We start from the raw sequence: 27,455 nt of genomic DNA, 5'->3' as shown, positions 1-27,455 counted from the left end.
TTAAAAACCATTTGGATGTGGTGCTCAGGGACATGATCTAGCGGTGGGTTGTTAGAGTTAGAGCAGTATGGTTAGGTTGAGGTTGGGCTTGATGATCTTGAAGGTCTTTTCCAACCTGAGCAATTCTATGATTCTATGATTCCACAGTCCCAGTGATCCCCTGGGAAACCCTCAGCCCTTCGCTTAGCCATCGTGTCCAGCCATGGAATATTTTTCAGAGGAAATGTCTGCCTGTGAATTAATGTGTCTAATTGTTGGGTAAATGGTGTAAACAGTTTTATACCCTGCAGTGCTCCTCCACTGCTCAGAGTCTGGATTTGAAACAGACCAAGCAGGCATGAAGGTTTCCAAAGGGCACACAATGTAGGCTTGGGGTGATGTAGGTGACTCTGTGGTTTTATCCCTCACAGCCTAAAAAGACAACAAGGTCCATGGCAGTCATTTAGGGTGAAAAAAAGTACAGTTTATTAATTAAGAAAGGGGAAAAAAGGCCCCTTCTAGGCCAGATCATAGATTTTAGGCTGGCATCCAGTGTCAGGAAGCGCTCCCCTCCCAGCTGGGGATCCAGGCCATGAGGTTATTTAATACTTTCTGGTTGATTTTGTATCTGGAATAACTGCTTTAAATGATTGGTTTTGGCCTCAGAAACTGTTTGCTTACCTGGCACCTGAACTCCGGTGATAAACTTTAATGTCCTCCTCTGAGTACTCCCCCAGCAGACAGAGGAGGCTCAGTGCAGCCCCACTCACTATAAATCTGACCTTCTAAAAATATATATAAATCAAAATCAGATGTTGCTCATTATCTCTTCCAATTTCTATCTATCCGTCAACATCCAAAAGTTTTAAAAGCTCTGCTTAAGCATGTCTCCATCCCATTGATGGAATATCCTTTAATATTTTATAGTTCTGACTTGCACTTCTAAAAGTCCTAATTAATCTCACTAGATAAAAACTGACACAAAATGGCACAAGTGAGAATAGCTCCGTCCTTCCTCCCAGCAATCGTGTGCCAGTTCATCTCGGAGCATGTAATGATTTACTGTAATAGTTTTAGGCCTGTAATGGGGCCAATAACTGGCATCTGGAAGCTGTGAGGCTCTTTCCCAATGGATGCCATTCACATATAGTTATTTAATTAATTAACAGCTCCACTAGCTTAAGCCAGTAAAGGGTCTATTAAAGGGCTGAGATTTTTTTTTTTTTTTCCCCTTTCTTAAATATCTTCCAAAGTAAGAACATATGCTGCACGCCGCCTTTCCCTCGGAGAGCGCTTAACGTTGCAACCTGTTTATCTTGTGACTGATTTTCACATTCCACCTTAACCAGCTGCTCTTCGCTGGGCTGCAGGATTCAGCGCTGCCGCGCTCAGCAGGAGCCATCGCATTCTACCTGCATGCGCTCATTCCTGCACAAGGTGCCAAAGCCCTGCGAGGCCGTTCCCAGACGTTGCACGGGATGCACTTCCACTTGCTCGCCTCCCTGCTGGGAAAAAAAACAACAACAAAAAGCCATAAATGCAAATAAATGGCGGCTGGACTCAGTACATGGATGGTTGGGCTCGATGATCTTAGTGCTCTTTCCAACCATGGTGATTCTATGATGGAATTAAGGTGGGGGAGCTCGTGTGGAATAAGTGAAGTATCAGGGGGAAAATGAGCCCTGCCAGACGCTGGAAGGGAGTCGATCAAATTTGTAAAAAGCATTTGAGAGCCCAGTCCCATGTGAAATGTGGAAAAGCTATCAGGGGCCATACAGCAAATGAAGATGGGTTTGCTCTGGCTACAGAGCCAAAGGATTTTGCTTCCCAAACCATGAGGATTCTTATAGCTTAGGTGCAGTTAAATGCAAACCGGGTCCTTGTGCAGGACTGAGGCCGGGGAAAGGGCACGTTCATGGGTCTCCAACCTTCTGCTTCCCCTGCCCAGGCGCACACGTGGGCAGCTCTGGCTTGGTGCCACCAGCAGGTGACACAGAATCATAGAATCGAGAAGGCTGGAAAAGACACTAAGATCATCTAGTCCAGCCATCTGCCTTCCACCTCTATTGCCCACTAAACCGTGTCCCTAAGTACCACGCTACCCTTTTGTTAAACACCTCCAGGGACAGTGGCTCCACCACCTCCCCAGGCAGCCTGTGCCAATGACAGCTGAGGAGCTGCCCCACGAGGACAGAGTAGACACAAATTTGGAGGACCTCTGACAGGATGGTACTATTATTTTAGCAGTCGCTGTCTAAAGTGAGCAGTGCTAACAGCACGGCGCGGTGCTAGATCCCTGGTGCTGGGCCTCGATATAGGACACGTCAGAAGTTACATAATCCTTGATGCGAAATCCTTTTCTCCAACTAATGCGTGGTGTCACTGCCCCTCCTGCTCTCCCTCCCTCCAGCTTTCTGGCTGCGAGGCTTTGGAAAAGTGGCGGTGCCTTGGGGAATCATAGAATCATAGAATGGCCTGGGTTGAAAAGGACCTCAAGGATCATCAAGTCTCAACCCCCCTGCTAAGTGCAGGGTCGCCAACCACTAGACCAGGCTGCCCAGAGCCACGTCCAGTCTGGCCTTGAATGCCTCCAGGAGCTCCTGCCTCCATCACCTGGAGGCCTTCAGCTGGAGCCTCCTCCTCGTGATCCACCACAGCTCAGCCAGAGGCTGTCAGACACCCAGCGGGAGCCCGGCAAGAGCGCGGTTTGATCCCCATGTGAGGAGCTGTCAGGTTTGCTCTGCTGAGATGTCAGGTGTAGATGAGCGAGAAGGCATCTTTTTAACTTTGACGCTTCTGCTCCTGCCTATGCAGAGCCTCGGGCCTGGCAATCCTGAAAAGTTTGGCACTAAGTTCACTCCCAACCCGCTGAAATTGCTCTTCAGCCCAAACGCCCTGAAGAGAGCAGTGAGGGCTGCTGGGCCGTGGCAAGAGCTGAGCAGTGAGCTGACCTGACAGCTGGCACCGGTGGTCACTGCTGCCCTGCAGTCACCATGGGGCCCGCACAAGAGGCGATTCCACCCTGAGGCAACTCCCAGTGGTGGGAGCAGTCTCCAGGAAGGTGCCGCAGCCAGCAGGCCACACAGGGTCATCCCAGCCAACTTCATGTACCTAGGAGCTGGATACCTAGATGTCTCACACAGGCAGCGGAGAAACAGGCATTTCCTGTCCTGAAAGGAGACGAGCACCTCCCTGGAGTTACTTTTCCTCTCCACTGACTGTACGTGGAGCCTGAGGTGCCTAACACCGTCTTTGAAGTCCAACTGCTTGACAACTAAATCACAGCAGCTGAGTTCCCCCTCTCCTTCCTCCACCCCTTTCCCATCTTCCCTTTCTATCCCAGTAAACCTTCCACGATGCCACAGCTCTAACGAGATGTGGGAGCGCCCCAACCCCCAGCAAAGCAACCAAGAGAAGCTGGTGAGATACGGTTTTCTTTCCCACCTCATCTTAATAGACAAGGCTGACCACGTCCTGGTTCTTCACAACAGATGCTGTAGACACCTATCTTCTATGAAGAACCATTAAAAAAAATAATAATAATTCATATGATAATGAATGCCCTGTGGGTGCTTTGTGCTTTTGTGGAAAGCAAAGCAGCCGTAGCCTAGCTTAACTGGCTGTTTTGTTTTGCTGGCTTGTACTGCTCTAGTACTCCAATGAGTATATGCTCTAAAGGTGATTTAGACTTAATGTATTGGGAACCAGCAAAACACCTCTAACATTTTGCAATGAAACCAAAACCAAACAGCAGAAAATCCAGAACACTCGTACCTAAAGTTACACTTACAAATCCAAGGAGACAAAGAATTGAAAGTGCACTCTGTAGCGAATACATTCCCTAATAGATTTTATTTCATGAGACAAAAATCCATGTTCTGTCATAAGTCTCAAGAAATTTTTTGGCCAGCTACAGCCATAGATTTTGGCCTCTGCAGCGTCACAGATGAGTCCAAGACGCAGAGTAGGACCTTAGAGTGCTGCCTTCCTACCTCCACACCCAGCCTCCCAGGCCCTCCCATTTCTTTCCTGAGTTTGCATCACACATTAGCCTGAAATTCTGGAAATATCAGGGGGTCCTTTGATTCTCTTCTGAAGAAGAAAACCCAATCCACAGCCCGAGAACTCCCTGGGATGGTGCAATATTGTGTTTGCAGTAGTGCTGCTGGAGGATCGGCGAGTATCCTTAAACCATACAGCAGAACTTTCACTGGACATATGCTGTGTAATGTAAAAACACTCCGAGGATTAACAGCTCTCAGTGGATATATCTCTAGCTGTGCACATACGGCAAATCTACAAAGAAGGGATTAGAGATACGTGATACCAACCTGCAAGGGAAAAAAACACAGTGCAGCCAAAAATGGAACCACAAGACAAAGTTATTCATGTATTCAAGGAATTCTATACAAACTGTTGTGTTACATGACGGCCTGCTTGTATTGCAGCAATATGTAGAGATCCTGCAATAAGAGATCGGTCACAAGATGCTGCGTTTTGTACACACTGATCCTGAAAAAGATGAACTTGCAGCCCAAGAGCTATTTCTTGCAAGTGCACCCACACGACTGCGCTGTGGACGGGTAGAAATCCAGTCCCAAAATAATCATTCAAACAAAAAACATCCTTATTCTTCCAGTGTTTGTTAATAAAATAGAACACACTTATTATGTAATTTAACAAGACCCCTGCGTTCTCTAGCAGCTTGGCTGCACTGCCCTTCTGTCTAGGAAGTTTCTCCTAATCTCGATTTTCTTAGCTGCAAATGAAGCTGCTTCCTTCTTTCCTGTCCTGCAGCAGCCGTGGGGAAAGATGTATCACTCTCCTCCTTCCAATAAACTTCAATGTACGACAAGATTTTTATCATCCCTTCTTTAGACTCTGCTGTTCCCAGACTAAACAAACAATCCTTTCAACATTTCCTCCTAGGTCGATCTTTCTATGCCTCCGATATTTCCACTGTCTCTCTCCTGGCCTCTCTCCAGTTTCTCTACGTTTTTCGTACAGTGCAGTGCCCAGAACTGGACACCGTATTCCAGCTGAGGCCTTACCGGTGCCAAGTGGAGTAGAATAATTATCTCCTATGTCTTAGGTTGCAGCCACACATCCTGTTCTGGCTGCAGCTGAGCTGGGTGAAAAGTTTATTTCTTCTCGCCCGCTCCAGCTGCTTATCGCCACCCCCAGCTGCCCACCCACCCCTCCCCTCATGGTGACAGCCATGCAGACAGCAGGTCTCTTCTCATCCTCCCCCTAACACACCCAGCTCAGGCTGAGGTGTGCGCGAAGAAGCCAAAGCCTCAGGTGGGAGGAGATGATGAAGCAACGGGATTGTGGAGCGCGGCTTTCGCTGCTGGGGAGCTGCAGCCAGAACGGGACATCCCGCCCTACCCCTGAGTTCAGCCTCCAGCCCATCTGCAGCCCCAGCCCCACCTCGCCATGCTGCTGCCCAGCCAGGAGGTCCCCCCTGGCATTTCTCCTCCCGGAACGCAGCAGTTTGCACTTCATCACCATGCTGGTTTTATTGCGTTTTTTTCCAATTATCAGTGCCATTCCAAACGCACGTTTTATTGTCCCAAGTGAGACCACCCAAACGGAGATTATTTTACGAGCACACTCACTGCTGTGACAGCCAAGGTGTCTATGGAAAGGCTGAAATGCCATCCTAGCAGCAGTGCCTTCACTCCCACCACCGATGGGTTTTCACCCACTTCTGCAGCCACCTTCGAGTGATAATATTTTCTTACCCATCTGCTCACAACATTGCACAGAACAGCGCCATGAGACCGACTAGTGTCAAAGTACAGAATTCTAATTCCTTCCTCCATTTAATGTCTGTAGAGAAAGCCCAGCAGGCCACCAGGCACGTGCTCATGCTGGTAGGAGCAACACAACCCAATGATGTGGAGATACTCTATTGGAGTAGACTCCTCTACTGGGAGGAGGCTCAGGGGAGACCTTATCGCTCTCTGTAACTACCTGAAGGGAGGTTGTAGTGAGCTGGGGGGTCGGCCTCTTCCCTCTTATAACTAGTGACAGGATGAGGGGGAATGGCCTCAAGTTGCACCAGGGGAGATTTAGGCTGGACATTAGGAAATACTACTTTTCTGAAAGAGTGGTCAGGCGCTGGAATGGGCTGCCCAGGGAGGTGGTTGAGTCACCGTCCCTGGAGGTGTTCAAGAAACATTTAGATATAGCGTTGAGAGACATGGTTTAGTGGGGTTATTGGTGGTAGGTGGATGGTTGGACTGGATGATCCTGTAGGTCTTTTCCAACCTAGCTAATTCTATGATTCTATGATTCTATGATTAGACTGGAGCTGAGTAGTTCTTTTCTTACTCTATGGTTCCTGCAAAGACACAGTGGAGAGTGAACTGCCTGCTGACCAGTCCTGCAGATCCTCCGCTCCCCTGCAGAAGTGGTTGATGCTCTAAGGAATGAAGACTTAGGAAAACCATGCTAAGATACCTTGATCACAAAACATTTAGCACCAGCTGAGGACTGTTGTGGGTGCCCCATCCCTGGAGGTGCTCAAGGCCAGGTCGGATGGGGCCCTGGGCCCTGATCTGGTTGGGGGCAGTCCTGTCCATGGCGGTGAGTTGGAACTGAATGATATTTAAGGTCGCCTCCAACCTAATCCATGCTATGGTTTTATGACTCAGGACATATCTATGCCAACCAGAACCTCCAGACACAGTGAGACATTCCAGGAGCCAACCCTGACAGCCTCCCTCCTGCACCTGACATTCAGGTGGAGTTACGCTCATTTTGGTTCATTGCCTTCAGCTCTGGCTATGCCAGCATCCCACCTTTCACACAGACATCCTTTTCCTGTCCATCCTCATTCCCTATTTTTCCCCTTTCTCCTCCTCTTTCCATTTTCCCCCATGGAAACATTGCTCCATGCGTGTGCTTCTTGCTTTCCCAGGCCCTCGTGTCCCATTCTCCAGGTCCCCCCTTGGCACCTCCGCAGCCTCTCGTAGCCGCGTGCCTGCACCGCTGTGTCCGGGCACAGCTGCACAGCTCCACTTTGGCTGTTTTCTCAGGCTCTTTGGAAGCGGAGGTTAGGTGGTGAGAGCTGATGGCAGGATGAAGTAATAGGGGTAGAGCCGAGGTGACGTTCTTGTTCTGTCTTGAACACAGGCTGCCAATCACGCCATAATAGGTGGTGGTTCTAGGCAGGGAACAGCTTTTCAGCTCGCCAAAATTAGACCATTCAATGGAATTTCCTCTGTGGGCTAATCAGGATCCGAACCCATTTCTTCGGAGATAAAAGGCGCGGCTCAATCTCCCGATCCGCGAGGTCAGCTGGCACGCAAATCGATTTTCATTTCAAGCCTTTTTACGCGAGGGATTATTATTATTTTATTTTATTTTTTTTCCCCAATCTGCTTGTTAGCGCCTTGTGCCTCAACCGGAGCTGTGAAGTGACTTTTTCTCACTAGAGGCTAAATAAAGTACTGTACTGTTTTTACAAACGTCCCGAGCTCTGCCAGCAGGCTGGCACTGAAAGGGGCTGGCAGCAGACAGACCCCGGCTCTGTTCTGTGTCACGGAAGTGAGCCTGGGGACGCGGCCAGTGCCTCCCCGCGCCGCGGTGCCACCAATTGCCGCGCAGGTGATGTCATGGGATGGCAGCGGCGCTTCCCTTGCCGCCCCCCGCTCTGCCAGCTCCCACCTTCAGGGTATTTTCCTCGCTCTGGTCCGTGTACTGTAATAACTAAGTCAACTGGAAAAAATATTGAAGAAAAGGCTGAGGAGAAACGGAGCGCAGGGGCAGCTGCAGCCAGCAAAGAAGGCACACTGAGAGCTATAAAGGAGCTTTGTGCAGCAGCTTCTCTCAACTTTGGGATATTTCGTTCCAACAGGAGTTGGAGAAGATGGGTAATAAGCTGCCCTTTATTTTAAGGGATATCCCTTGTAGTCTCAGCTGCATAAAGATCAGTCTTCGGGTATGTGGAAACAGTGCTAACAGTATCTCGCTTTCAAAACCTCCTGCCGCTCGCTCCGTTGGATGGCCTTGGTCCAGCTAGGGGGGAAAAAAGCCTTCCATCCCCAAACAGTCATCCATCTGGAGGAACAGAGGTGGTGAAAAGCGCTTGCATGTGACGAAGTGAAGTAATAACGTGCAGCAAGATGCGTGACCCTGGTGCTCAGGTGCCTGCTCAGCAGCTGCTAAAGCTCAAGGTGAGGAACACGTCCTGTGCCCCACACCGGGAGCTCACATCGTGCCCAGCACAGGGAGCCGGCAGCAGCCACAGGCAACGCCCGGGGCGGGTGGGGTCTGCAGAGGCTGTCGGAGTGCACAGGGCCCAGACATACGGACAGAACCGCTTACAGAGTCAGCCTGCAGAGGAGGCTGCAGGGAGCGGGCCGTGAGTCAAGACCCCCAGATGGCTGCTCACAGCTCACAAGCGTGCACCTATTTGCAAACCGGTTTCGTATTCTTGTGGATCAATATACGCAGTGCTGCTGGTGCGTGCGCACAGATTCGAATTGGTTTTGTGCCATTGCGAATCAGTATTTGTAACGCTGATTACACCTGTCCAGTTTTTCTGTTGTATAGCTGGCGGGTGTGAGCTGAGCACTGAGGAGGGGTGGGAGAAGCAGCAGTCTCACAGGCATCGAGCAGGATGTCCCAGGGACCAACATGTTAATTTAATTAAAAAAAAAAAAAACAAGTTTAAAATGTTTCTTGGGCAGAAATTCCAAATCAAATTGCCTTGAACGTATCACACGGGAAGGCTGTTCAAAGCGCTCCGTCGTGCTAGGCGAGCCAGCAAATGTTCACGCTTCCTCCTAACCACAGTCACCTGCACGCAGTTAGCGAACATTTCACTGCTCTCATCATCCCGCTCCCGAGCTCATGCTGCTCTGTTCCACCTCCTTTACAAAGCTGGCTTCGAACCACGTCTCAAGGCCGATGTGATGAAGAGCACAGAGACGCCGGGTTGCTGGTGAGGGACGCTGCGGGGAGCAGCTCTCCAGCAGGGGAGCCTGGGCTTCCCCGGTGCAGCTGGGATGCTCCGGGGATTCTCTGTGCCTGGAGAAAGGCTCTGCAGATCTTCCAACCCATCCAATGTGAAGTGACACTAAGCGAAAGAAGGCACTTCAAAATTCAGCTGTGTGCATCTTCGAGCACTGTATGACCAAATTATAAATTGTTTAATAAGGAAAATGTTCTCCTTCTAGAAGGGTTTTCTTTCTAATGGCTACTTCAGATTTTCGGTTAAATGTATTGTGACCAATGTAATTATCATTTGCCTGCATCTCAGAATTGTCTAATCAAGCACAAAGAGCTGAGTATTTCATACGCAGAAAAATAGAGATATTGAACTTTTCTCTTGTAGACTCCATCGTCCTTTCCACCCACTGGAAGGAAAACTGGGGAGACAAAAGCTAGACACAAGAGTGTAACAGGCAAAACTGGCCTGGGATAAACACAGGCTGAAAAATAAAAAAGAAAGGTTGGAGAAAACCCCACTGCAGGAGGATGGGAGAGCAAAACAAGAGGAGAGAAAAAGGAAAACAAGCAGCACTAACTGCTTTAGGATGGGGTTTGCTCATACAGTGACAGTGATGACATCATGTTTGTCTGCAGCCTGAGCTGGGCGACCTCAGATGTCCCTGCCAGTGTCTTGGGCAGCAGACAGTATTTCACCTGCCCCTGCTTCCTTCTGACACCGAGCCACACAATGCTGCCTGCGGGCTGAAGCAATTTATGTACTGACTGGTATTTCAGGAAGGTGCTCCGTGTTATCTGTGCTCCTGATCCTCTGGATTTAGGGATCTCAGTTCAGGGGTGCCGAAGGGAGTGCTCCCTGACCGCCGTCATCGTCAGCCCCAGGGGGACCTTGTGCTCAGCTGAAGGCCTGGTGGTCACAGCACCACAGAGCCAGGGAATCAGGGAATCGCAGTCACAGAAACCCCAGCTGGCTGAGGTTGGCAGGAGCTCTGGGTGCCTCTGGTCCCACCCTACCCCACCAGGGCCACCCAGAGCAGGGTGCCCAGCCTCACATCCCGGCAGCTTCTGGACATCTCCAATGAGGAGAGCCCACAGCCTCTGGGTCCCTGCACCAGGGTGCATCACTCGCACGGCACCGCGGTGCTGCCTGGTGCTCAGGGGAACCTCGTGTGCTGCAGTTTGTGCCCCCTGCCTCTGTCCTGGCACTGGGCACCACTGATAGGAGCCTGGTTCCGTCCTCGTTCCTCTCTCCCTTCAGGTACTATGCTCCTGCAACCTAGGCTTAGGCCAAGCCCTACCAGTTGCTTGATGGATCACTGCAGGAACAGACTCAGAATATTCTGACGCATGCTGACATGCACCCTGTGATGAAGGCAAAATCCCTCCCCATCTCTTTTAGAGCCTTCTGTACGCACGCTCAGGAAGCAGAAAAGGCATTCAGTGGGCTCTGCTTGGCCTGCTGCCTCTGCTTGCTTCTTAGCAGAGCGAGCCCAGCTCGGTGTGCCACCAAAGAGAAGAGCTTCCAAAAGCTCAGGCCAGCAGTTCCCACAGGACAGCCCTGGGGCGAGGGCTGGAGCTTCAGGGAGAGAAGCAAATGCAAATGCAGCATTTAGCAGTAGTTAAATCCCACCAGCACTGCCTCCATCCAGGAAAGCAGTATGGCTTTTTGATTCACTCACTGTAAATGAAGAGTAAGTGTATAACGAGTGACCTGGCTTGTCCTGCCAGAGTCAGTCACCTAATTTTAGCTACTGCAGTGACTAATGGGGACCTAAATTAGGTGGTCTTTATCCCAAGCTCAGTTCCTTAACCCAACTTCCTTGCTGTAAGGTGACTGTTGCAATTAGCAGCACTGTGACTAATCAGATAATAATAGTTTCAGGTTGTGCTGCACAGACTTTACAACTATTTCAAAATGCCAGAGAGCTTTGCAGTGCCTTGCTTTTCCATGCAAACTGATGAGCAGCATCCACCAGCCCTGCGTACCACATATGTCTGCCAGCAGTGTTAACTCAGCATCAGTGTTGTTCCCCCATTCGTGGACACTGTCTCCTTCCCCCTTTCAGGATGCAACGACCACACAGGGCTCCCCAGTCCCCAGAGTAGCTGGTATTCAGCAGAATACAATATCCTTTCTTTGCTGTTTTGTATTGCTCCTTTTGTATTGCCATCTTAGGAAGACATGGGAGTAGGGACCGCCAGCAGAAACTCAGCAAGAGCCTCCTTACCTCTGTTCTGGCCCTCCCAGTGCAGATTGCCTGTGTTTACCTCCCTTCCCGGAGGGAAATGGAGCAGAACATGCACTTTCCTAATGTAATTTTGGCCAGCAGCTATTGCTTGAAAGCTTTATGGTGGTCTGACATTAAAAAATTATAAATCTGTAAAAAAAAAAAAAAAAAAAAGTAACACTTTTCTAGAACACAGTCACACATTATATCCTGTCTCGATAGGAAGAAACTGTACCAGCATCCTTCAGCACATATGTAGGGATGTCAAAGAAAAAGAATCATTTTCAAAAGAAATTCCTGGCTGCTAATAAAAAGTTTACTATCTGATCCTTTGTATATCAATATGGTGATTCAAGGCTGTCTCTGTTGCAATACATAAATGCATTCAGTGTTCCTTTGTGCAACAGCTACTTGGCTTACCCTGCTGAGACAGGACTTCCAATGTTTGTGACCAGGTGGAAAATGTCCAGAAAGAAAAGCCCAGTGCCAGTGTGCCCAGTTTTCACAGACAGGCGAGGGGAACTAGGAAGGAAGCTGTTGGTAATTGAGCTACCTTCAGAGAAAACGTTTCTGGCTGAATTCGTATTTGTTAGTCAAAGGTCAGCAGGCAAATCTACTTCCCCATTTTAAAATTCTAACGAAATCCAAACCCCAAAAGCCATCTCTCTGTTTTGTTCCATCTCTAACCAGTAAGTCCATCGGTAGCGTTTGGTGGAATGGGAATGAGAGACCATCCTCAGAAATTAAACTGACTTCACGAAGCAGATCTTAGCACTACTTTGACAAGCAGAAGGTCACCCTGAGATCTGGCTATACCTAAAAGGTATTCAAAGTGTCAGTGATGCTTTGTTAATGGGAGGAGTCCTTCTCCCGTAATCTGTTTCAGTGCAAACCTGTAGAGTGGTTAAAAAGAAACAGCTGAAATCTTCAGCCCCTTGGAAAAAAAAAAAAAAAAACCAAGAGTAGAAATCGTGGTTGCTGGATGTTTTCTTTCTGCATCTGAATGGATCAGCATGGAAGAAGGAGCACCTGGAAAACAGCGGCCATTGTGAAGGCAGAGGTTGCAGGTATCCTCCTGCTGCACATCCTTGGGAAAGTCCGTACTGAAATACTGCGCCGTGCTGAGATGCTGGAAAAATTGTTTTGGTTGTGGCATGCAACAAACATCTATTCATTAAAGTCTTGCAATTGTGACCCAGCCCTTCATCTTGCACAAGATCTATAAAAAAGGCTGAGTGACTGTAAATGTGTCCCTTGAAGCAAATTATGGAAGACATTATAGGAAGACTGGTTTCCAGCCAGCTTTTCCAGCTTAATGAATCCCTTTCAAGGATGTGTGAAAGCTCCATCAAGAGCAATGGTGAATATCCCTGGACTCACCTAGTAAGATTTTATAAGGAGTCCTGACTGTTGTATTCTTGCTTTTCTTCTATTATTTTCAGAAAGCAGCTAGAAAATAATGTGAAATGGAAATAACTTCTGCTCTAACGCTCTGCACCCTGATAACAGACCGAGCTGATTCATGAGCAGTCAGCAAAGGGCTCTAGGACAGATTCCATTGTATCATGATAGCAATCAGCATGCAAATGACTGCAATTTGTATGCTGCCCATTCTGGAAGAGATCAAATATATATATGTGTGTATGTATATCTATTTCACAGTAAAAATCCATTCATTTCATTCATGCACGGATCTGGACTGTCTGTGTCTTCCTACAGCCATCAGCGATTCGTAACTACGGAATTGAGAACACTAACAGTTAAGGAAGACTTTGCTCAGGTCATAAACATAAGGCACCTATAGGTACCTTGTATTTATGATACTTCTTGCAGCAAAATGACTTTCAGCTACAGATTTACTGTTATCAACTGGCTACACATTTTCTGTTTCTCCATTTAGAGAGAGAACAAAAGAACAATCTGCAGTGGCTTCCTACATTTTGTGCAGAGAAAGGTTTGCTCTTTCAGCAAACCATTGCTTCAGCCACTGCTGCCTGAGAAGGATGAGCAGAGGAAGTGAGGGAGAGAAATTAGGAACGATATGGAGGGATCCTTCAGAGGGCAATGAATGGGAACAAGAGGAATGTTATATGCAGTAAGGAAGAAGCACTGGGCAATGGGGAAGCAGATGGTAAAGAAAGAAAACGTGACACAATATGCAGACCAAAAGGATGGGAAATGAAAGAAGGATAAAAAAAGTAAGTACATGAAGTTTTAGCTGAAAAGTTCATTGTGGATCCTTTACTCGCGTGCCCTTCCACTCTGCTAGGTGGAAGAATAGGTGCACTAGAATATCCTGATACTTGGCTTTTCATCTTGGTACTAGAACACGTCACAAGGCACACAAGAGTTAACAAAATATTCCATGCTCCAGCGCACGTCAGATCAACGATACATACTTGCTGGACATCGCCAGCTTAACTCCTGCAGCTGCTTTTGCATGCTTCTTTGGAAAGCGCCACGTAAACGCTACGTGTTGTTCTCATTCAAATAGGTGAACACAGACAAACAGGTGTCATCACATGTAGCACATGTTACACACATCCTGACACAGAAGCCACTACGTGTAACAGAGAACTGTACGGCACTGCCAACTGACTCTTGACACGTTTGCCAGCTCGAGGTGCTCATGTCTTCAGCAACGAGGCCCAGTAGGTTACTGCGCAGGAAGGACGTGTCCATCAGGAGTATCTTGCTGCAGTCTACTTCAGTGGTGACATGTGAGAGCCAGTCTTTCAACCAGTTTGGAAATCCAAGCCATAGATTCTAAGCATTTCCCTATTTCATTGTTTTACAGACTACAGACAGAGGAAAATTAATTCCCCATGTAATTCCATTGAAATCTAGTACATTAGCTGAGGGATTGCATTTATTTAAGACTGTACCAATATTTATGAGATGAATTTAGGCCCAGAATGTGTTGGCTGATGGCCCTTTATTGGGAGATGAACTGGATTGCTGTACTGGGAAGACTTCCCAGCCGTTGGGAGTGACAGTGGGGAGGGGGGAGGAGGACAGAGAAGAAGAGGGCAGAACAGAGTGTCAAGAGCACAATAATTAATGCTTAGAAGGCAGAAGCGGAGATGATAAACTCACAGAACGACAATTCTAGCATTTTAATTTATATGTGGTGGAATTTCAAAGTCAAGTCGATGGCTTGAAAGCAGCTTTATCTACCCAGAGCTGTACTGCAATGAGTTCATACACTTCCATTATTTTAAAAAACAACAACTAGCATTGCACTGTCCTGCAGAAGAAGTGCTGCCATAGACTGATGTGGAAGAAAGAACACCACAGCATGGAGAAATCTTCAATTTTACCCATTTAAGATCTAAAAAATACATCTGACTGGTATCAGAACAGCAGAAGCCTGCACAGATGAGAATAAGAGATATTTCATTTCGGTTCAGGGTTGATGATTCGGGTATACTTGAACGTAATCAGAGATAATAGAGCTAGAAGGAAACAACAACAACAAAAAAGATTATAAAGAAAGAGAGCATGAAGAGAAAGTTCAGTTTCCTCTTCACAGAAACCAAGGTAAGAAAGATGCAGACCCTTGCAATGGCTTGCATTTCCTCAAGATACATTTACAATGTACTGTTTCAAGTTACTTAAAAGGCTGCAGAAAATACCTCTTGCAAGACAGAGATTTTCCACTGTTCTTTAATATATCGATAAACGATCTAACTCCATAGCCTTAAGTAAGGTGGGTCATGATGCAAAACAAACCCACCCCAAAAACATACATGCTCTTTGGTCTCAGCAAAGTGATTGAGATTCAGTAATTGTTTCTTCACTTTCCTCTGAATTCAAGATCAAAATTAATCACAGTCAGTGCAGGGTCACGTGAGCTTGTTTAGTTCAGCATTACATACCATTTATTTTAATATTGTAGTTTGTCATATGTGCTTGTATTGGTGAAACAACATTCCCACGTATTCTATTTACTAATGCAGATGTCCTCCAGCTTTTATTGGCAAGTAAACTTCACCACAAAGTCTCAAATTTATCTGTAGTTCTTTCACTTCCAAAATGAATTAGGCAATAATTTAGAGCAAGCTGTGAGGGACCTTTGGGACCACCCATGTGAGGACACAGGGGACTTCTGGCCAACGTGCCCATCCAGCACTCCAGCTCCACTCACTGCTTTGCACACCTCTCCAGTTCTAGATACAATGCCTGTTTTTAGTGACATGCTGTCAAGCCTCCGTTAACTTGGAGCTCCATTTAAGCATTGTGCTGCCTTCAAATCTGGTTGTCGCCGATGGGAGTGTGGTTTAAAAAACAACAGCATGAAAACAGCTGAATATTTCTGATCTCTACATTAAAACCTGTGCTTGGTACTTCTGGAGCTTCTTAAGCCAACCCAACCATTTTAGACATCGTATTTACACGTTTCCATTTGTTTGGTTGGTGTGCTCCTGTGTTTCAGGACTGGCAAGGCGGGGTGTTTGTAGTTCCTTGCTGGCCTGTTGCAGTAGGCAGCTCACCCTTGAGGCTGGAGATCAGAAGATTCCTGGTTACGTGTGCTGAGCACAGGTATGCCAGAGCTCTAAGGAGTGAGGGAAGTGTTTTCCCATGTCGGTACAAGCAAGCAGTACGAACCCTGCAATATCAAGCAGGACGGTCAAGCACCAGGACAACCCGCTCCAGCCCAGGCAGCGTGGGGCTGAACCAAGGTATGCTGCATACCAAAGTAAATAGGAAAACACATGTCTGATAAGAGAATTTTCATTCTCGATATAATGACTACTATGCTTCTCTGGAAAATGCAACATATTGCGGTACTTTATTCAGATTTTTTTTTTTTTTTTTTTGAGCTCTATTGCCATCTCCAAATGTTCAAAAACTACAGTTTGGCCCTCAAAATCATAAGTCTGTCTGTAAAATGATAAACGTGGAGATCTTTTACTTTGCTTCCTGGTTTTTGAGCTGTTAGGGTGCACCTGGGTCACATTTGCAAGCTTTATACTCTAACCATTAGGACTAGAAACTGACTTTAATTTAAAGAAAAAGGAAAGCTGAGCTTCTAACCTCATTACACAACTCTAGTAGCTGGAGTGTAAGTGAAACATCAAACATCACAAGATTGGAGATAAAATCATGAGTGCTGACAACATCAATTTAGAGTAGGAGGTGGGATAGCAGGGGAAACTCAGGGCACATGGCTTTACTTTTTATCTTCATGTTTTTATAGGCTGTCTACTTTTATCTTTAATCAGAAGTTTTCAGTGGCGGTTCCTTCTTCACATACCCGTGCGTGACATTAAAAGGTCACTTCTGCATTAATACCTGACGCCGTTTGCTAACTGCATCTTTCTATCAGAGCTGACATGAAAAGGTGGGTGTACACCGACGGTACACCCCGAGCTAGTATCGCAGCCAAGAGGTATTACGGAAGTACAGGTCGTAAGTGCACAGCTGAAACCGTGTTGAGAGGGATTCCAGTCCCCTGTTGTGCGTGTGTGTGTGTGAGGAATGCAGGATATTTCTCATGGCTGCAGTATTTGCCGCCTGATTGAAGAATATTTTATTGAAAATTTACCCGTAAAGGCCAACATTCTTTGTGACTTCCAAGTGGGTGCTTAGAAGGCATCGCTTTTATGTTTCAAAATTCTCTCAGTGAAGAATAATGTGGAAACCTAGAAATCTACACATAGGTAAACCTGTCACTAGAATAAACTAGCTGTAATTAAGGCAAATAATTAAAGGATCATTATGATTATAGATCAACAGACTGGCCAGATCCAGAATTCAGGTCAGTCTTAAGCAACACCAAAGCGGCACTGGTGACACAGCAGTCATCTGTTCCTCCACTATTAAAGTCACCTTCCAAATTGTGCTTTTATTTTGATTTGACTTTGAGAATTTGCCATTTTCCAGCCAGAGGGCATCGTGTACCCAGCAGTCGTCCCACCCGCACGCAGTGTGTGCTCAGGGGTAGATCTCGTGGTCACCCCTTGCTGCCACCGGCCTGATTTGTGAGTGACCAGCAGAATGCCAGGGCTGCACGGCGGCCGGTAAGGAGGCAGCTCCAGCACGATGACTACTCCTGCTCTTTTATGACGAACCTATGGTTCAAAGCAGGAGTAAAGCTTGGTTCCAATGGCCAGATCATTTCGGCTGCTTTGTATAGCTCTAGTGGTACAAGGCAAGCCGAGCATACAAGTGAATTTCGTGGTGACAAGCCAAAGGTTTCAAATGACATAACGCTGATATTATACATCTTCCACTCATTAAACAGGCTCCAATCCATCTAGTGGGACCGAGTTCTCTAGATCATGGATGATGATGTTGCTAATAAAGAGGAGCACAATCCATGCAAACTGCAAGGAGGAGGTGCAGAGAGTCTGAGGGTTCATCATATTTACCCCCTCAAAACAAAGTCAGGAACTTCAAGATGGGCATACATGCAGAGAAATGAGGAATTCAGAAATCCCAATAGCCTCAAGTTTGCTCTGAAGTGCTGCAGAGGCATGTGGCACCCACAAGCATAACAGAATCTTACAGTTCGCAGTCCACATTTAGTAAAAAGCAGTCTTTAAAGATAAATTAGCTTTTAAAATGTTTCAGTATATTTTTGCTTCACATCTTGCTACAGGAGCAGGGTTTGACCCTTTCATCCTCACGCAGGTGACCTGGTGTTCAGCCTACTTTGACAGATTCCATCTTTCTGCAAAGCCCTACTGCAGAGGTCAAAGAAGGAAATGCATCGTCATCACTGCCTGCTTTCTTGGGGGAGCATTGAGGTTAGCCCTCTGGATTTAAAATCTTACCACAGAGACAGAAAACAAGATTGGCTAACCACAATGACTTGACTCAAAGAATTAGAAACACTGACATAAGGCAAGCATTCCTGAAAATCTAAAGTCAACGTTCTGCCTACATTTTAAATAAATAGCAATCCGAAAATCTAGGGCAAGAAAACTCCATAGGCATCTCGGAATTTTACTTGAGCCAACATCAATCTTCCTTCTTTTCAGACAAGCTGGTAAATCAGCAGTGCTAGATCAGTCAAAGCAGCTGAATGCAAAAGCTGAGGAGACAGACAGAATTTGTACTGCGTATAGGAATTACTGAGATAAAGGAAAACTGCTCATAAAGTTACATCTTGAATAAACATGAACACTTAGCAAGAGTACACAGGGAGGAGGAAATACTACAGTCCAAGTCTTGGGAGATGCCTCTGATTAAATGTACAGTCAAGTGGGGAAGGGACCTTGGTTCCTCTGTAATTCAGAGGCTGCAGCTCACTCAGACACAGCTTTAGAGCAGCAAAGCCAGACATAGTGGGAGGGCCATGGAGCACTGCGGAGAAGCACCAGGAGCACACCCAGCCTGATGGATCGTGGGGCTCACACTGCTGTGACGATGCTGCCAGCTGGTTCAAAGCACCCACCCCGATAGTTTGAACTGCTTTATGTTAAAGATACCAGCCTAGGAGCTGCTGAGCTTCAGGAGCAGCATGTGCTGACTTCTGATCTCACAATGGCTGTGGTGAGAGCTGGGCGCTAGAAGCTCCTACAGCTGAGGAACTGGTACCCGTGGAAATACTAGCCCTGCTGCTGGGTACATGAGACGTGAGCTTCAGGCACTCTCTCCAGCACACTGCATGCCAAGGACATCCCACCTCACATCAGACATGTCACAGAGATCCCTGCATTTGCAGCTCCCAAACCACACATGGCACCGGTTTTCAGCCCTCCAGAAAAACCTTCTTCAAGTTTGCCACATGTGTAGGAACAGAACGTCTCACTGCTTAGTAGATACCCTGGACACACCCTCACTGAAAGCGCACATTGAGATAACAATAAAGAAAACAATGTACAGGAATATTTACTAGATTTGGAGAACCTGGTAAGAAAACGATGCTTTTATTCTCGTGCAGTGCAGATAAGCTCCACGAGGCCTGTCTCTGTTCCATCAGGGAGCAGGCTGTGACTACTCATGGCCAGGATCCACCATCCCCATACAATGATTCTGATTCAGGATTTCTCAAGGAGCACCCAAAGATGAAACACTGAACTTTCCTTAATGCAGAACTCACAACAGGTCTCCCTCCATTCTACTCCTGTAAAGCAAGGGACATCTCAGCTTGTCTGTGGAAAAGAGCTGACAAAGAACGTAGAAAGCGGATCAGAAGGATGCGAGATTGCTCATCCTTTTGCTTGGGACTCGTTTGATTTCCTTTCACAATATCACACAGTAGAAGTGGAACAGATCTGTTAGATCAGTGAGTATATCTTACTCAGAGAGCAGGTTTAATATCTTCCCACAGCCATCCACAATGAAGAATGCTTCAGTTGCCAAAATAATCTTGTGCTGAACAGCGAAATCCACAGGTGGCAAGCAACTCTCAGTGAATTTGCTTTCTAGGGTGCTTAATAACTGCACATATTTAACATCAGCACCATTCTCTCAGACAAACTAGGGCATTCTTTTCCATGGTGCCCTCCTGCCTGCTGGCCACAGGAATCGCAGCCCTGAGTTCTGTCCCTAAAGGCTGGGTCCGTGCTACCAACTGGTGAGTTGATCTTTGCCAAGACATTTTTGCAGGAATTATAAAAATCCCTCTTACAGAAGGGAATTAGATGTGGTACTTAGGCAAAACAGACATTCCATTTATAAATAGAATTACTTTTGCTATTCCATCAAGAAAAATAATTTAGTAGTGAGGGGTACAATGGACAAAATTATTTGTGTTGACACTTAGAGTATAAATAGGAAACAGATCTGGATGAAACCAAGTGGAAAATAAAAACCATGCAAAAATGTGTGAGGTTACCATTTGAGGGGATAACCACTCTAGTACATTCCTTCCAACTGAAGTACAGTCCCCCATTTTGCTTAATGTTTGGATTTTAACTGCGTGTGCGTTTGACAATAAATGCAAAAGCTTCCTTTGAATTTATCAGCAAATTCTTCTCTTTTGACTGCTGACCTTGAGCACTGCAAAGCAGGCACTCCTCTGCGGTGCAGCACAGGGTACAGGGACGTGGCTTGCACGTATTCCCTTTGCTTTAGTGTACTATAGCACGGGTTAGGGAAGAAAGGAGTGAATATGCCATTCAAACTCTACACATAGAGTGACTGCATGCAGTGTTGTCACCTAAAGAAAGATTCTGACCCCATCTCTGGTTCTCAATACGTTTACTTATTTCACTCAGGCTGCTTGTATGGGTATGGCCATAGATGCCCATCTTCTGCATTAGATTTGTGACGAATATTTTTATCTAGCACCTTCATTCTTAAAGATATTAATGATTTATCGCATATGGTGCACTATATTTTTATAAAGCTGTAAGATACCATGGTGATTTACGCCATGTAAGGACTTAAATAGAAGGGAACAGAATAACAGAAATGTCCTCCCAGCAGACACAGGGCCTTGGTATGTTTGTAGCTGAAGTATCTCATTTTGACAATTTCACTCTGTACATCAGAATTGTATGAGTTCCATAACAGAAGACTGTACTGTACCTGACAATGTTGCAGAGAGAACAAGAAACCTTATGTTTAATTTCTCTGTAGCTTTAATTAGGGCTCTCAGATCAGTTGTGCGATGGATTATTCTAGCTCTTTTGATCATACTGATTTATTACTTTGATTTAAGGAAGGCAGAAGAAAAAAAAGAACCACAAGTATCCCCTTGTTTACATAAATACCTACATGTACATGCATATATATACATGTCTATCTCACCATATTTCTGGTAGGAAAAGATTCGAGCTTCAAACATTCTTGCAAATTTGCCCAATCAATAACCAAGCCCACATACAAAATCTACTCACTGAATCAATATGTTACTGAGAAACTAATCACACTTTACTTACCCATTCAAACACTGCAAAAGCCTGGAGACACTGCAAGGCTGCTCTAAATGAACGCGTTACTGCTGGGCATGCTGCAGGCTGCTCAAGCATGCCTACAGCCCTTTTGTTTTAAACAGCTATCCTTACCCACTTGCATTAGGACTGCCACTGGCAGAGCAGCTGCCCCATGTATTATTGGAACCAAAGCAAGGATTTTTGGAAGTTCAGCAGACCAGGAAAGCAGGGGATTGTTTCTGGACACTAGCATATACAAAGCAGTGAGCTTAGGGGCTGCTGGAATGAGTCAGGGTGAAATCGATGATGTACAAAAGGTGTGAGCCTGAATTTCTGGCTTTAAAAAGGGAGAGAGGATATGGGGATGCTGAAAACCAGGCTGTGTGGGGGACATCCTCCACTTCTCCAGGCCCAGAGCTGCAGGGAACACCAGGAGGGCTGCAAGGAGCACGAGAAGATGAGCATTAGCACTCCCCCACTCATCTCCCTCACAGCAGTGCATTAGAGGTTAAATAAATAATTAAAAAAAACCCAAACCACTCGGGAACAGGCAGTTTCTGAAAGAAAACTGGTCACTAGTAAAGAAAGGCAGCCAGGCCCCTAGGGATGCTCTCCTTGCCTAAGGAGGAAATGGGATTACGGTGGTAATGGTTGCTGCACTGTAATTAAGGTGGTGTCGGGACTTTCATTAAAATGTGTGTTTTTGTTGAGGGGCGATGGCTTGGGGAAAATTTTTGCTTGAGGCTGAAATATAACAACTTTGTTCTCAGCCAGAAAATGCATGCATAGTCTTTATTATATATGTAATTTAGAAGCTCAGCGTAGTCTTGACAGCAGAGATTCTACTGTTGTTTCCATATCTGTATGTAGGTAATTAGTTTAAAACATTAGATATTAAAGGAAGTAAATGAATGAATTCTGGCTCGACCTCATGTAGGTGACATGTCCCCATAAACTGGTTGCAATTAACTTCAAAAATCAAAGGCCACATTCTGCTGGTCTTACTCAGACACGGAGCTTTCTCAAAGTAATGAGCTGCAAACAGGATTGGGCTCCCAGCGTTCTCCCGATTTCAATTCTAGGCACCTGTCTCTCCACATCATAGTTCCTTTAAAAGTAGGGGACAGACATTATTTCCAGATAAAACTGGTGACATAGGACAAGGTTGGCCCTACTAACAGCATCCAAATTCCTAACACCGTAGCGCTCTAGATCTCGTACCAGGAACCACGACTGCAGGCACTTGGTACTGTACGAAACAGAACAGAGACAGTTCTAGTCACAAAAATGTTTGACTGAACGCACATAAACAAATCACTTCCCCTGTTTCATGGCCAGGTTCTTACTTCTGTTAAGTAACCTGGGTGTAAAGCACCACTCCAGCAAACAGCAAACTGCTCAGATATTTATTTAATCTGCGTGACAACGTGCTGCCTTCACACCGATCGCTCTGTGCCTTTCCTCACAGGTGCACACAGTGTGCTCGTGCCCTGCGTGCTTGCTACTGGCTGTGGGCTTTTCCTGGCCTGCACGTACCTGTGATGCTGCCAGCATCCAACCCAAGGGATGTCCTGCTTTCAGCTGCTAATTGGATTTTACTCAAACCATTGGCAATCTGCATTTCTGGATTAAAAAAAACCAGACTCGTACAACCAGCAGTATTTCCCACAAGTTTCTCTCTCGACCACCCACCGCCGCAGATACATCAAAACGAAAATTCAGAATATTAATGATTATAAAATTCCAGTTTCATGAAGTTGTAAGCATTGCTTGACTTGCCACAAATGAGACAAGTAACGGAGAATGGAGCAGACTGAAGTTCATAAGTAACTTGTGGATGATTTACAAACTTCACAGAGATGCTAACAAAATACAACATAACGTAGCACAGTCCACTGTTACACTACAAGAACAAATTAAAGAAACTGCAGAAGAATTCAAGCATTTCTGCAAATGCTAAAGCACAGAACAAACTTTCATCAGGAAGTAGTGGTCTTCAGTGAAGTTATTTATGCATTCAGTTACTACCACCGTAGCGTAGGCAAGTGTGATTCCTAGTATGGAAACTTCATCTGATATGAATACCTTTTTTGATTTAATTTAAATCACTTGGAAGAAGTTAATCTGAAAAAAGCCAGAAGTTGCAGAATGAATGAGCCTGCACGAGGGTTAGAGTACAACCACTAGTTTCAAACTCACGCTTTGGCATGCACAAAAAGAACACTTTCTTATGAAGATAAAAGTCTCCACGTGTAATAACTCGATATATAGACAAGCCCTGGGGGCTTGCATCTTTAGCACTTAACATTTTTGGCCCCATCTTAATGGATGAAATAGGTGTGTTTCTCAGTCACGTTAGCCCAGTCAAAGTAGCTTAATATGATGAAAAAGCCTCAGGCTTTGGAGAGACCAAGGTGTAAAGGTGTGATGATAGCACACACATCACAGCGCAGGCCAGGCTGCCTTTAACACATACTAAACTAATCAAGTTAAAGCAGGCAAGGGATTGGGAGCCTAGCCTTTAACGTGGCTTTACACACTGCACCTTTTCCTGCACATTGCCACTGCCACACCAAGCATTTGCGCTGGCACCAGACTCACCAGCTTCCCGAGCAGCACCTTGCTGTAAGCTGACACTGACTGCAGTGCACAACTGAACGATCACTGAACTGTCAGAGTTCGGAATTAACGTCATAAAAGAGAAAGCGTCTGGATCCTATTCCAGATAGAATCCAGAATGATCTTATTTCTCACTATTTGTTACATAAACTCTTTTAGTTGTACAATAGCGTGTCTGGTATTTACATAACAAGCATACTTACATACCAGTTGTCACTTTCCTTTAATGATTTCCAAACCAAGATCCTTCTCCTCAACTAGCTGGCTTCAGACAACGTGCCATCTCCAACTTGTTCTATTCTCACGCATGAAAACATCACTGTTTGTCACTGAGCACACTGGGACAACTTAAGATGTCTTTAAGTCAGAACTGTAAACACGCCTCGTTTAATCAGTACTGCAAGGGTCTCACTTATATTTCAGGAACAATACCAAGAACACAGAGATGCTTATCTCAAGAAGAACAGAAGGTAAAATTGCAGTTGAAAGTTTTAAAGCTACCTGCCCTTAAAAGTTGAAAAAAAGAAAAAAAAAGAAAAAAGAAATGTCAGTTTCATCTGAGTTAGCTTGCAGTGAGCTGGAAGACCTCTTCACGTTCAGTAAATCAGAGGACGTGTTCATTTAGCATTATGTCTTTGTTATAAAAATGTCTATTTTCCAGGCAGAGATAATTTATTACAGCTGGTAGTGTGGGATAAACTTAGCATTTTTCCTGACAGAGCTGTTCAAATGTCCTTAATCAACAAAGCGCTCCTATCGTGGATTTACGTTTGGTGACACCACTTCTCCTAGCTTGTCCCCCTGCCTTCCCCGAGCGCCATAAATAATGCTAACAAACACAGCACTACAATTCTACCTCCGGGCTCCTGCTCACAGCGCTCCTTCAGCCCTTCACACCTTTGATTGCCACGGCAATGGCAGCAGCAGCTCACAGAGCAGACCTGCCCAGCTTTGTCCTGACACGCCATGAGATAAAGCACATCAGTGTAACTAATGGACAGCAGCCCCTCAATGTGCTCTCGTCCTAGACCGCGCTACACCAAAGCTGGCTTCGTCCTGCCTCCAGGAGCATTTGGTGTTGTGACAGCTACATAGAAGCATCGTTAACGTAAGAAACAATGGAGAGAAAGGACAACACTGTTCAACATACATTTCCTTTTGCAAAAAAAAAAAAAAGCTCAAAAGCTGCCCAAAGCTCAACCGTTCACATCGATCTAAAGGCATTAAACAACACTTGCGGGGCAGCAGCGGATGAACCATGCATGCCCAAGTGGATCTGGCGAGTGCACTGCACGTATTTCAGCTGTGGGCTGTGGCACTTACCCATCACGCACCTAGCAGTTGATCTGAGCCCACAGCACGCTCACGTGTCCAAGCTCAAATCAATTTGCACATGCATAGCAGCTCTGACACATCCTCGACTCATTCGAGCCGCCGCGCATGTGCAGCAGATCCGCACAGGCACAGTCACTACTTCAGGGGATGGCCATTTTTTTCACCAGAGCAGATGGCAACCTGGCGACTCCTGCAAATGCCACACCAGTGCTCCTGCTGTGCAGGGGCTGCGGCCCTTTCCCTCCTGCTCCCAACCATTCCCTTCCAGCCAGGCCTGGGCTGGTGTAGAATTAACCGTTTTCAGCTACATTAGGCTAACTTACCTGAATTAACAAAATTCAGAGGCGCTTCCGTATGCATTAGGCAACACTCAACATCTTAGTCCCCATCTCTGAAGCCTAGAGCAGCACATCTTTGTAGTAATTTAAGGACTTTGTCATACAAACGCTGAGCTCGGAGTTTATTTTTTCATTTGGCAGAAATTAGCCCATTTTCAGCAACAGGGCCAAGGAAGTCACAGCAACAACCCAGCTGCTGTCTTTGTGCCGCTGAGAAATGGGGTGGCTTCATAGAGCCGCGCGTATGTACATGTGTGTACAGACCAAGATGAACCTACCACCTTTATCTCCGCACATACATGCGACAGTATCACAAAGACCTCATTCTAATTACCCAGGGAACGAACCAACAAAGTCTTTTTGTTATGAAACAGTTCCCAGGAAAACAGGCTAGCAAAAGCTGTATTTGCCACAGCATGTCATTTTTCATTTGGCATTTCTGCAGCCGACAAGCGAGAATTTTGGTGAGGAAGCACAGAGTAAGGTCTGGATTGCTGTGTGTTTGAGGTTATGTCAAAAAAAAAAAAAAAAAAGTGCCTCAACGTGAGCTCCTCCTTCGCTGCTGTCCCTGTGCGCTTCCTTAGGCCGTGCTATCAACTGGGATTCACACGGAGAGCAAACCCGACACGACAGAGGGTAAAAAACCCAGCGAAGGGCTCTTGCAGCTTTGCACGCGTTCACTAGAGCCCTGCCGCTATCCTTCCCCACCATCTCCGGAGTCCGGCGAAGTTGTTACACGCGCGGAGCTCAGCTCTCTGCCCGCACGCCCCACGTCACGACCCAGCGGCCGAGCTCTGCGTTCCTCCCTCCGCACGCGTGGGGCAAGGCGACCGAAGGAAGGCCGGAGCGGGGAGGGCCGGAGCGGGGAGGGCGCCTCGAGGGCTGCCCTCAGGGCGGTGCCCGGGGGGAAGCCCGGGGCCGGACTTCGCTTCGGCCGCGCTGCCGTGCCTCTGCCTCTACCCCAGCTCCCCTTCAGAGCCGGAGTCCCTCCCCACCTCCGGGCCACGTTAAATCCCGTGTAATGAGGCATGACCCCGCCCCGAGGCGAGGCGCGGCGCGGCCGGTCGGGCAGGCAGCCAGCGAGGCCCCTGCCCGGGGAGCCCCCCCCCCCCTCGCCGCCCCGAGCGGCCGCAGCTGTTCCAGCCGGAGTTGCTGGAAAGCGGCCACAGCTCCCCAGACTTTGTCTCCCCCGCACGCAGCGCTGAACTCTGCTCCCTCCTCCCCTCCCCGGGGGCGGCCGCGGCTTTTCTGCGCGACGGCGGGGGGGAGTAAGGGGGGACTGGGGGCGGCCGTGCCCCCGCGGCTCGGGACTGGGCGGCGTGCGCAGAGCCGAGCCCCCCCCCCCGCTTTCAACCCCCGAGGAGAATAAAATACATAGAACAAAAAAGAATAAGGTCGAGGGTGGGGAGCGGGTGGAGAGAGAGCGCGGCGCTCCTCGCCCATCCCGTCCCGTCCCGTCCCCGCTCCGCGCTTTCCCCGCAGCCCGCGGGTGAGCGTGGCGCGGCGGTGGGTGTCTGCGCCTGGGACGGGCGGGGCGGGCAGGCGCAGTGTGGGGCCGCGGCAGGGGGAGGGCGGCGGGCGGGCGCTGTGTCTGCGTCGCACTGGCAGGGGGAAGGGAAGGGAAGGCGGGGGGTTACGCACCAGGGCAGAGCCGGGATCCCTTCTCCACCCCGCAAGCCCGCGGGGAGGGGAGAGAGAAGGGGGGGGGGGGGGGGGAGCGTTCTCCTCCTCCTTCCTCCTCCCCCTTTTTCACCCTTCCTCCTCCTCCTTCTTTCCCCAAAGTTAAACTTCCTGCTCCCGGCCCGGCTGGGAAGGGGACGCGCAGCCCGGCCGGACTCAGCCCTCGACACACACAACAGCTGGAGCTGTCAAAACTTCCTCCGCTCGGCCTCGGCCCCCGCCGCCTCCTCCGCCACCGCCGCCGCCCGCTCCTCCTCCGCCCCCGGGGGCTCAGCGCGGGGGGAGGGCGCAGGGGCAGTGTACAATGAAGCGGCGGCCGCCGCAGCCGGGCAGCACCGGAGCCGCCAACAGCTCCCGGGGCCTCTGAGAGGGGGAAGCCCGCAGCCGCGCCTCGCCCGCCGCCTCCCCCCGGACCCCGCCGAGCCGAGCCGAGCCGAGGACGGGGTGTTATTGTGTGCGAGACCCTTCGTGCCTCCGCGCTCTTC

The 27,455-nt window shown here is 47.6% G+C and overlaps 1 long non-coding RNA gene across 1 annotated transcript in view; it reads right to left on the bottom strand.

The window, feature by feature from the left end:
* Positions 442 to 27,455, bottom strand: part of LOC110393792 — a 27,184-nt gene continuing 170 nt past the window's right edge. Inside the window, exon 2 of the long non-coding RNA XR_002435199.1 lies at positions 442 to 1,484. This is a non-coding gene — a long non-coding RNA (uncharacterized LOC110393792). The remainder of the gene's footprint in view (positions 1,485 to 27,455) is intronic.

This window comes from Numida meleagris, chromosome 2, assembly GCF_002078875.1.
Source record: "Numida meleagris isolate 19003 breed g44 Domestic line chromosome 2, NumMel1.0, whole genome shotgun sequence".
NCBI lineage: Eukaryota > Metazoa > Chordata > Aves > Galliformes > Numididae > Numida > Numida meleagris.
The sequence above is the reverse complement of the archived record's forward strand: the minus strand, read 5'-3'. Positions and strand labels throughout refer to the sequence as shown.